Source organism: Vombatus ursinus, unplaced genomic scaffold (genome assembly GCF_900497805.2).
Source record: "Vombatus ursinus unplaced genomic scaffold, bare-nosed wombat genome assembly UNPS02010193.1, whole genome shotgun sequence".
Lineage (NCBI taxonomy): Eukaryota > Metazoa > Chordata > Mammalia > Diprotodontia > Vombatidae > Vombatus > Vombatus ursinus.
This window is the reverse complement of record NW_020949971.1, coordinates 4,069,502-4,080,026: the sequence shown is the minus strand read 5'-3', so window position 1 is coordinate 4,080,026 and position 10,525 is coordinate 4,069,502.

Sequence of the window (10,525 nt, the reverse complement as noted above, 5' to 3'; positions counted from 1 at the left end):
AGGTTTCTCCTCTGGAAAATGAGGGGACTGGACTGAATGACCCCGAGTCCTTCCAGCTCCGGCTGGATGATGTTTGCTCTAAAGCACAGCGGGGCAGAGGGAGAGGAAATGCTGCCAACATAAAGGACCAACATCTATACGGATAAAAGAAAAAGACAACCTTGAAAGTACACACAACCAGCCGATGCTTCAGAACTAGCTGACGGGGGAATAAAACAAGTGAGTACAATTACATTTTTAAAAAGCAGATGAAGAAGAAAAGGACCCGAGGGTCAACCATTTGCCATTAGTTGACTTCAAAGTTTATTCTCAGAGCACTTATTAAAAAAAATGAATTAATGAATTGTGAAAAGCCTCAGCTAGTACTTTGTGGGGATGGGGGGTGCCTTAGGGAAGGGGAGCTATCTAGAACTTTGATTTCATCAGTATGGGAAATTTCCTCCACCGGTGCAGATCACTGACAGTCTTTGAGGGTGGCCTGAGAGAATCACTGAGGGGAATTCAGTGGACTTGCCCACTTGTCCCAGAGCCTCCTGATTCCAAGGCTCAACCTCTAGTCACTGTGTCCTGCTGCCCCAGTGGGGACAGTTGTTCCGGACTGGATTGGTGTAGGGGATTCCCAGGAAGGAAATTCCCTCTACCAATGCAGGTTGGCACCTACTTAGGAACTTCGAGTCTCAGAGAGTTGGCCTGGGAACTGAAAGAAGGCCTTACATAGCTAGGAAGTGCCTGAATGAGATGTGGATTCAGATCTTACTGATGACAAGACCAGTGTCCTAGCCACACTTCAACTTCTGGGCAGGGGAGGCGCAGGGTGGAGAAATCGAGCAAATCTTTGAAGAAAGGAGAAGGGTTCTGCTGCATATCCATCCCCAGGAACTAATGGAGTCCAGCTGGAAGACTCCCTTGCTGACATTCCCTGCTGCCCAGAAAGGCTGGTTTATACGCTGCCCTGAGTAGCAGGAGGCATGCCCTTGCTGCAGATCCCAAAAGCCACTGCCTGATGGAATTATGGCTGGCAGTGTGATGATCGGGCAGAGCTGTGCTGAGTTCCTTCAAAGAGTTGGCTTTGGGAGGAGCCAGATGTCTAAGGAGTGTGATTCACTCCACGGAGTGACTCTGCTGTCAGGGGGGTCTAGAATCCCACCCCAGGAGAGTCACTGAGGGAATATGGCAGAAAACAAAGAATCCTGGAAAAGAGTCACAAGAGTTGAGTTCAAACCCTCCCTCTGACACAAACTAGCTTGTGTGATCTTAGGTGAGTCACTTTTCTGGGATGCAGGGGGGTCAAGGGAAGGAGAGATGAAGGCCAAGTCATAGGATCCATCCCTGCCTCTTCCTGCCTGTGTGACTTTGGACCCATCCTCTTCCCCTTCTCTGGGTCTCAGTTTCCTCATCTGTAGAAGGAAGGGGAAAGACTCAGCGACTCCTAGCTTTTAATCTATGATCTTTTTTAAAAAATTTTAATTTATTTTTGTTACATTTGAAGTTTCAAACAGTCTCCCGCCTTCCCTCACCACCCCACACTAGAGAAGACCACCCTTTGATACAGATACATATATATACATATACACATTTGTGTGTATATATGTATATGTATGTGTAAATATGTAAACGTGTACATATGTAAAGCCATAGGATGTATACTTCTATTTATCAGCTCTTTCCCTGAAGGTGGATAGCATCTCCCTTCACAGGTCCTTTGTGTTTGAGTATGTATAATAGAATCATTTAGCTGTTCACAGCTATCCTTCAAACAATATCGCTGTTACTATATATAACGTTTTCTTGGTTCTGTTCATTTCACACTTCATTATTTCATGAAAATCTTTCCATTTTTTCTAAAATCATTGAGCTCCTCATTTCTTAGAGCACAGTAGTATTCCATCATAATTACATGCCACAACTTGTTCAGCCATTCCCCAACTGATCAGCATCCTTGCAATTTCCAGTTCTTTGCCACTACAAAGAGAGCTGCCATAAACATTTTTGAGCATACAGGTTCTCTTCCTTTTTCCCTGATCACCTTGAGACACAGACTTAATAATGGTATTACTGGGTCAAAGGGTATACACAGTTTCATAACTCTTTGGGCCTACTTCCAGATTGCTCTCCAAAATGGTTAGATGAGTTTACAGTTCCTCCAACAGTGTAGTAGTGTCCTAATTTTTCCATATTCCCTCCAATATTTGTTATTTTCCCTTTTTATCATTTTAGCCAATCTGATAGGTGTGAGATGGTATCTCAAAGTTGTTTTAGTTTGGGGGGCAGCTAGGTGGTGCAGTGCATATAGCACCAGCCCTGAAGTCAGGAGTACCTGAGTTCAAATTCAGCCTCAGACCAAACATTTGATACTTATTAGCTGTGTGACCCTGGGCAAGTCACCTAACCCCAATTGCCTAAAAAAAAAAAAGTTGTCTTAGTTTGCATTTCTCTAATCAATAATGATTTTAGAGCATTTTTCATGTGACTATAAATAGTTTTGTTTTCTTCACTAAAAAACTACTTGTTTGTATTCTTTGACCATTTATCAATTGGGGAATGACTTACATTTTTTATAAATTTGATAAAGTTCTCTATATAATTGAGATATGAGACCTTTATCTAAGAAAGTGTCTATAAAATTTTCCCCTGAAGTTTCTGATTTCCTCCTAATCCTGGCTATATTGGTTTTATTTGTACAAAGCCTTTTTATTTTAATGTAATCAAAATTATTCCACTTAACATCTCAAAATGCTCTCTATCTCTTTTTTCAATTAATTGATTTGTTTTAGTTTTCAACATTCACTTTCATAAGCTTTTGAGTTTTAAATTTTCTTCCCTTCCCTCCCCAAGGAGGCATACAATCTGATGTAGGCTCTACATACACATTCCTATTAAACATATTTTCACATTAGTCATGTTGTAAAGAAGAATTAGAACCAATAGAAGGAACCACAAGAAAGAAGAAACAAAACAAAACAGAAGAAAAAAAAGAGCAAATGGTATGCTTCAATCTGCATTCAAAATCCATAGTTCTTTCCCTGGATATGAACAGCATTTTCCATCATGAGACTTTTAGAGATGTCGTAGATCCTTGCATTGCTGAGAAGAATGCTCTCTATCTCTTCTTTATTCATAAATTATTCTAGCCATAAATTTAATAGGTAAATTCTTCTAATTTACTTGTATCTCACTTTATATCTAGGTCACGTATTCATTTTGAATTTATCTTGGTAAATAGTGTAAGATATTGGCCTATACCCAATTTCTTCCAGATTGCTTTACAATTTTCCCAACAATTTTTTCCAAATAGTGAATTCTTATCCCAAAAGCTTAAATCTTTACATTTGTCAAACACAAGGTTACTCTAATAATTTACTACTGTGTATTGTATGTCTACTCTGTTCCATTGATCCAGTATTCTATTTCTTAGCCAGTATCAGATAGTTTTGATAATTACTGACTTATAATATAGTTTAAGATCTGATATTGCTAAACTTCCTTCCTTTACATTTTTTCATTAATTTCTTTAATATTCTTGAACTTTTGTTTTTCTAAATGAATTTTGTTATTATTTTTTTCTAGCTCGATAAAATAATTTTTTTGGTAATTTAATTGGGATGGAATTGAATAAGTAAATTAGTTTAGGTAGAATTGTCATTTTTATTACATTGGGTTTGCCCACTGATGCAAAATTAATATTTCTCCAATTATTTAAATCTGACTTCATTTGTATAACAAGTGTTTTATAATTATGTTTGTTGTAGTTTCTGGGTTTATCTTGGCACATAAACTCCCAGGTATTTTATACTGTCTACAGTTATTTTAAATGGGGTATCTCTTACTATCTCTTCTTGCAGGGTTTTGTTGGTGATAAATAGAAATGCTGATTATTAATGTGGCTATTATCTATAATTATAATCTATATTATTATCTATATTTTCTATAATTATCTTTATTTTTATCTATCTACATTTTTATCTATAATTATTATTTCAATTAGCTTTTTAGTTGAATCTCTAGGATTTTCTAAGTATACTTTATCATCTGCAAAAAGAGATAGTTTTATACCTCATTGCTCATTCTGATTCCTTCCATTTCTTTTTCTTCCCTTATTACTATTGCTAGTATTTCTAATACAATTTTGAATGAATATTGGGTATAATGGGCATCCTTGTTTCATTCCTGATCTTATCAGGAAGTCTTCTAACTTATTCCTATTACAAATAATGCTTGCTGATAGTTTTAGATAATGCTTTTTATCATTTTAAGGAAAAATTAATTTATACCTATGCTTTCAAGGGTTTTTCATAGGAATGAGTGTTGTATTTTGTCAAAAAAAAACACCTTTCTCTACATCTTTTTATATAATCATATAATTTTTGTTACTTTTGTAATTATTGTAATCAATTATATTAATAGTTTTCCTTGGTAAACTATCCCTCCATTTCTGGCATAAATCCCACTTGGTCACAATGTGTAATCTTTGTGATATATAATTACAGTCTCCTAGCTAGGATGTTATTTAGAATTTTTTGCATCCATGATCCCATTAGTGAACCTGGTCCCTATTTTCTTTCTCTGTGTTTGCTCTTCTTAGTTCAGGTATCAGCATCATATTTGTTTCATAAAAGGAGTTTGATAGGATTCCTTCTTTGCCCATTAGTCTAAATAATTTATTTAATATGGGAATTAGTTGACCTTTAAATGTTTGATAGAATTCACCTGTACATCCATCTGGTCCTGATGCTTTTTTCTTAGGAAGTTCATTTATAGCCTATTCAATTGTTTTTTCTAAAATAGGTTTATTTAGATGTTCTATTTCCTCTTCTGTTGATCTAGGCAGTTTTTATTTTTGTAAGCATTCTTCCATTTCACTTAAATTGTTCAATTTATTGACATATAACTGGACAAAATGACTCCTAATGATTGCTTTGACTTCCACTTCATTAGTGACATATTCACACTTTTCATTTTTTATATTAGCCATTTGGTTTTCTTCTCTCTCCTTTTAACTCATATTAACTGATGGGTTAGTCTGTGTTAATGGGTTTTTTCATAAAACCAACTCTGAGTTTTACTTATTAATTTAATCATTTTCTTACATTCAGTTTTATTAATCTCACCTTTAATTTTTAGAATTTCCAATTTGGTGTTTAATTGGGGATTTTTAATTTGTTCTTTTTCTAGCTTTTTTTAATTGCATACCCAATTCATTGGTCTGTTATTTCTCTATTTTACTGATGTAAGCACTTAGAGATATACATTTTCCTCTGATTACCTCTTTTGCTGCATCCCATAGGCTTTAGTATGTTGTTTCATTATTATCACTCTCTTTAATAAAAGTATTTATTGTTTCTATGACTTGTTCTTTAACTCATTTTTTAAGATCAGTTTATTTAGTCTCCAAATAATTGTTAACTATGTTTCCATGGTCCCTTACTAAATATAATTTTATTGCATTATGATCTGAAAAGGATGAATACAATATTTCTGCTTTTCTGCATTTAATTACAAAGTTTTTAGGCCTTAATATATGATCAATTTTTGTAAAGGTACCATGTATCACTAAGAAAAAGATATATTCCCATTCAATTCTCTCCAGATATCTAGCTTATCTAAGATTCTATTCATCTCCTTGATTTCTTTCTTATTTATTATTTGGTTTGATTTATCTAGTTCTAAGAGGGGAAGGTTGAAATCCCCCACTATTGTAGTTTTGTTATTTATTTCCACCTGTAATTCATTTAACTTTTCCTTTAAAAATGTGGATGCAATAGCATTTGGTACACATAGGTTAATATTGATATTACTTCACTATCTATGGTACCTTTCATCATAAATTAGTTTAGCTATTTATTTCTTTTAATTAAATCTATTTAACTTTCACTTTGTTTGAGATCATGATTGCTACCCCCTGCTTTTTTTTCATCTGCTGAAGCATAATAAATTCTACTCCAGCCCTTTATTTTTACTCTATTGTATCTCTCATTTTAAAATCTGTTTCTTATAAACAACATATTGTCAGATTCTGGTTTTTAATCATTTTTATGGATGAGCTCATCTTATTCACATTCAAAGTATAATTACTGGTGGTGTATTTACTTCTATCCTGTTTTCTTACTGTTTATCCTTCTCTCCCCTTCTTTTTATGCTATTCCTCCTCAGATATCTAATTTACTTCTGACCGCTGCCTCCCTGATCTGCACCCCTTTTAAAAATCCCTCCCCTATTCTCTCCCCTTGTCCCCCTGTTCCTTAATCTACCTACCCTACTAAGAGTACCTCCTGTATCCTCCTCCCTTACCCTCCTATTTCTCTGTAAGTTAAGAAGACTTTTATACCCTCCTAGGTGTATGCTATTCCCTCTTTAGCCCAGTTCTGATAAGAACAAAGTTCTAGCACTACCAGCCCTCCACTCCCTCCTGCCCTCCACTCTAATAGTTCTTTCATTCATTCCTTGTTTGTATGAGATAATTACTCCATTTTACCTCTCCCTACACAATTTTATTTTTTAGGATTATTCCATCATAATCAATTCAAACAGAAGTCTTCTATCTATGCATGCACTTTCAAAATTACTCTAGTAATGGTAACATTCTTAGGAGTTACAGATAGTGTTTTCCCATATAAGAAGTAAATACTTTGACTTTATTAAATCCCTTATAATTGGTCTTTTATATTTACCTTCTTATGGTTCTCCTGATTCTTATAAGTCAGGTTTTCTGTTCAGTTCTGGTCTTTTCCTCATGAATACATGACAGTCCTTTAATTCATTAAATATCCATTTTTTCCATGCAGGCTTGCAATCAGTTTTGCTGGGTAAGTTATTCTTTATTGCAAACCCAGCTCCTTTGCTCTTCAGAATATCGTGTTCCATGCCCTTCAGTCTTTTAATGCAGAAGCTACTAAATCTTGTGTTATCCTGACTGTAGCTCCATAGTATTTAAGCTGTTTCTTTCTAATTACTTGTAGTACTTTCTCCTTCACCTGAGAGCTTCAAAACTTAGCTATAATGTTCCTGTGAATTTTCATCTTGGGATCTCTTTCAGGTGGTGAGCAGTGGGTTTTTTTCAATTTCTATTTTACCCTCTAGTTCTAAATTTTCCTTAATAACTTCTTTTTTTTTTTCTTTTTACTTTTTGGTGAGGCGATTGGAGTTAAGCAACTTGCCCAAGGTCACACAACTAGTAAGTGTTAAGTGTCTAAGGCTGGATTTGAACTCAGGTCCTCCTGACTCCAAGGCCAGAGTTCTATTCACTGCTCCACCTAGCTACCCCAACAACTTCTTGAAGTATTGTGTGTAGACTCTTTTTGTGGTCATAACTTTCAAATAGTCCAACAATTCTTCTATTGTCTGTCCTCAATCTGTTTTCCAGGTCAGTTGTTTTTCTAATGAGAGGTTTCACATTCTCTTCTATTTTTTCATTCTTTGGATTTTGCTTTATTGTTTTTTGGTGTCTTATGAAGTCATTAGCTTCCCCTTGACCAATTCTAATTTTTGAGGAGTTATTTTCTTCTGTAAGTTTCTGAGTCTCTTTTTCCAGTTGGTTTGCTTTCTTTTCATAAGTTTCTTGATTTTCTTACATTACTCTTTTTTTTTTACCTAATTTTTCGTCAACCTCTATTTGATTTTAGAAGTCCGTTTTAAGCTCTTCCAAGAACTCGTTTGGGGCTTGTGACCATTTTACATTTTTCTTTGAAGTAGAAGTAGCTGTTTTGCCTTCATTGTCTTCTTCTGAGTTTGAGCCCTGATCTTCTCCATCCCTGTGGCAGCTACCTGTGGTAGTGTTCTTTCTCTTTTACTTACTCCCCACCCCCACTCCCACCCCGTGGCTTTTTTTAAGTAGCTTATTTCTTGGCTGTTAACTTTTGTTAGGGTTGGGCTGTGCTCCCAGGGTGTGGGGGATAAAGTCTCAGGCTTCAGGCTTTCTGTGCTGTAGTTTCCTGAGCTCTATCTGGGGTGGCCTGACCTCAGGCACTCCTCTCTGCCCTGAGCCACAACCAGGGCCCCCAGCAAGGCTGTCACCACAAAAACTCTTGCTCCCTGCAGGCCCTCCCATGGCTACAAGCTTCAACTCACCCCTCTGCCTTGGAGCTGAAAGCATGGACTCCAGGAGTGCCCACAGGAGCCAGCCAGCCCCGTGTGACCACACTCACCTATGCATGCTTGCTCCTCCTGCCTGGGGCCACAGCCTGCAAGCACAGTGCGTAGAGGACCCCACACTCATCAACCATCGGACCCCACTCCTGGCAGTGGGGCAAAGGCTCCTGCACTCCATGCTGCCCCAGCTGCCCTCAAAGCTTCTTTGTGGATTCCCTGATCTCTGCCTGGAGGAATGTGCGCTACAATGAGGCCAGACCCCACCCACCCACATCCCCCCCTCTGCCCCAGGGGTCAGGGCTTTCCCAACGTCCCCCCATCTTGTCTCAGACTGGACCACTGCTTTACCTAGAATTTTAATTATTTCTGCCACTATGAAGTTCACTTTGAGATGCTAGTTTAAATTATTTGCAGGGGAATTGCAGAGACAAGTAATTTCTGGCCTTATTCTGCCATCTTCCCAGAATTCTCTCCTAAGTTATGATCTTAAAGTGAGAGATTTCACACACACACACAAACACACACACACACACACACACACACACACACATACACACACACACACACACACACCATTCAACAAAGAAAACTGAACCAACCAAAACCAGTTGGTTTCTGTTGGTTTCTAAAACCAGGCATCCTTTTTGACTTTGTGCAGTTTCCGTTCTCCGTCAATTTAAAAATGCTTCAGTATTCCAAAAGATCTATGATCTTGCCAATATCTGTACCCCACACACGCAAGGGGTACGGATGCTGGCCCTTCCTGAGTGCTTCTGTCCACACCTTCCCATCAGTGCCCTGTGGAGGGCCCACCCGCATGGGGGAGGGGTCTTCCTTGAGATCCTTCGGTGTTGCATGGGTGCCAAGGGAGAATATGGGTTGTCCCTCAGTCATGCCTCGCTCTAGCTACAGAACCAAATCAGGGTCATGTAGCCCTAACTCTGTCTCTTGAACCCCAACCATCCCACACCTAACCCTAACTCTGTATTTAACCCCTTATCCAAGCCCCTGGCACTGCCAGGAGCACCTCACCTCATCCTCCAACCATATGCCACCCTTCACTGGCAGCATGGTCCAGCCCACTTGTGCCCACCTATGACTGTCTTATACTTTGCCTCCTCTTACCCACCAATGTACTGTGTCTGGTTGTGCTTAGCATGTCTGAGGTGGCTGGATCATTAAGTAGCTAGGTTGTATAGTGGTCAGGGCAGTGACCTGAGGACAAATCTGGACTTCAACACTTACTAGCTGTGTGATCCTGGAAAAGTCACTTAAACTCTGCCTCAGTTTCCCCAGCTGTAAAACGAGGATGATAACAGCACCTCTCCTCCAGGGTTGTTGTAACGATCCAATAAGATAATATCTGTAATTGCTTAGCTCAGTTCCTGGTACACAATAGGTCCTTAATACATGCTTAATCCCCCCCAAATTTCCCCTTCCTGTACATGTTATTATTTGTTGCTTCAGCTATGTCTGACTCTTCATGACCCCATTTGGGGTTTACTTGAGTAAAGATACTGGAGTGGTTTGCTATTTCCTTCTCCAGCTCATTTCACAGATGAGGAAACTGAGGCAGTCTTCAGTGACTGAAGCAGCGTTCAGTGACTTGCCCAGGGTCACACAGCTAGGAAGTGTCTAAGGCCAGACTTGAACTAGGGAAGGTGAGTCTTCCTGACTCCAGGCTGGGCTCTCTGTGCACTGTGGTACCACCGAGCTGTCCTTTCCTGTACAAAGAGGGCAGATACTCTCAGAGGAAGCCTGGGCTGCATCTCTGCCACAGAAGTGGTCTGAGACACTAACTAGCCTGCCAGGCTTGAGACTTGACTTGGAGCACCCAGCACTATGGGACTAATCCACGTGCCCAGAGCACAAAAGGAAGCAGCTCGCCAACTGGAAACAGTCAACGAACCAGAGTCTTCATTGCTGAAAAATGGGGAAACCCCAGACCTCTTTGTTGTTGGCAAATGTTCCTATAGGTCCATTTCTAATTTTCTTGTTCTAGCCCCACAATGTGGAGCCTTCAGTACATTCTCCTTCTACTGCCTCATCCTGCCACAAACGGAGCCTAGTGACATGTGCTGGGCCTAAAGTCAGGAAGATCTAGGTTCAAATCCCACCTCAGACTAGCTGGGTGACACTTAGCCTACTGTGCCTCAGTTTCCCTATCTGTAAAATAGAGGGGTAGACTCAGTGACACATAAGGTCTCTCTCAGCTCTAAATCTATGATCCCAAGGGACTATGGGCTCTATAAGATAACAATCTAGCAAGCTGCAAGGCCACCAGGTGCAGGCCTCGTCCTCATTCTTACAGTAAACCACTGAGCGGTGTTTGAGGAAGTTCCTGCATCATGCAGACTCAGTTTCCTTCCTCAGCCACCTGCCTGAAGATGCCCTGATGCCGTTCCTCTGTCCTCCCCTCATCAGGCCCTCCCCTGAACCT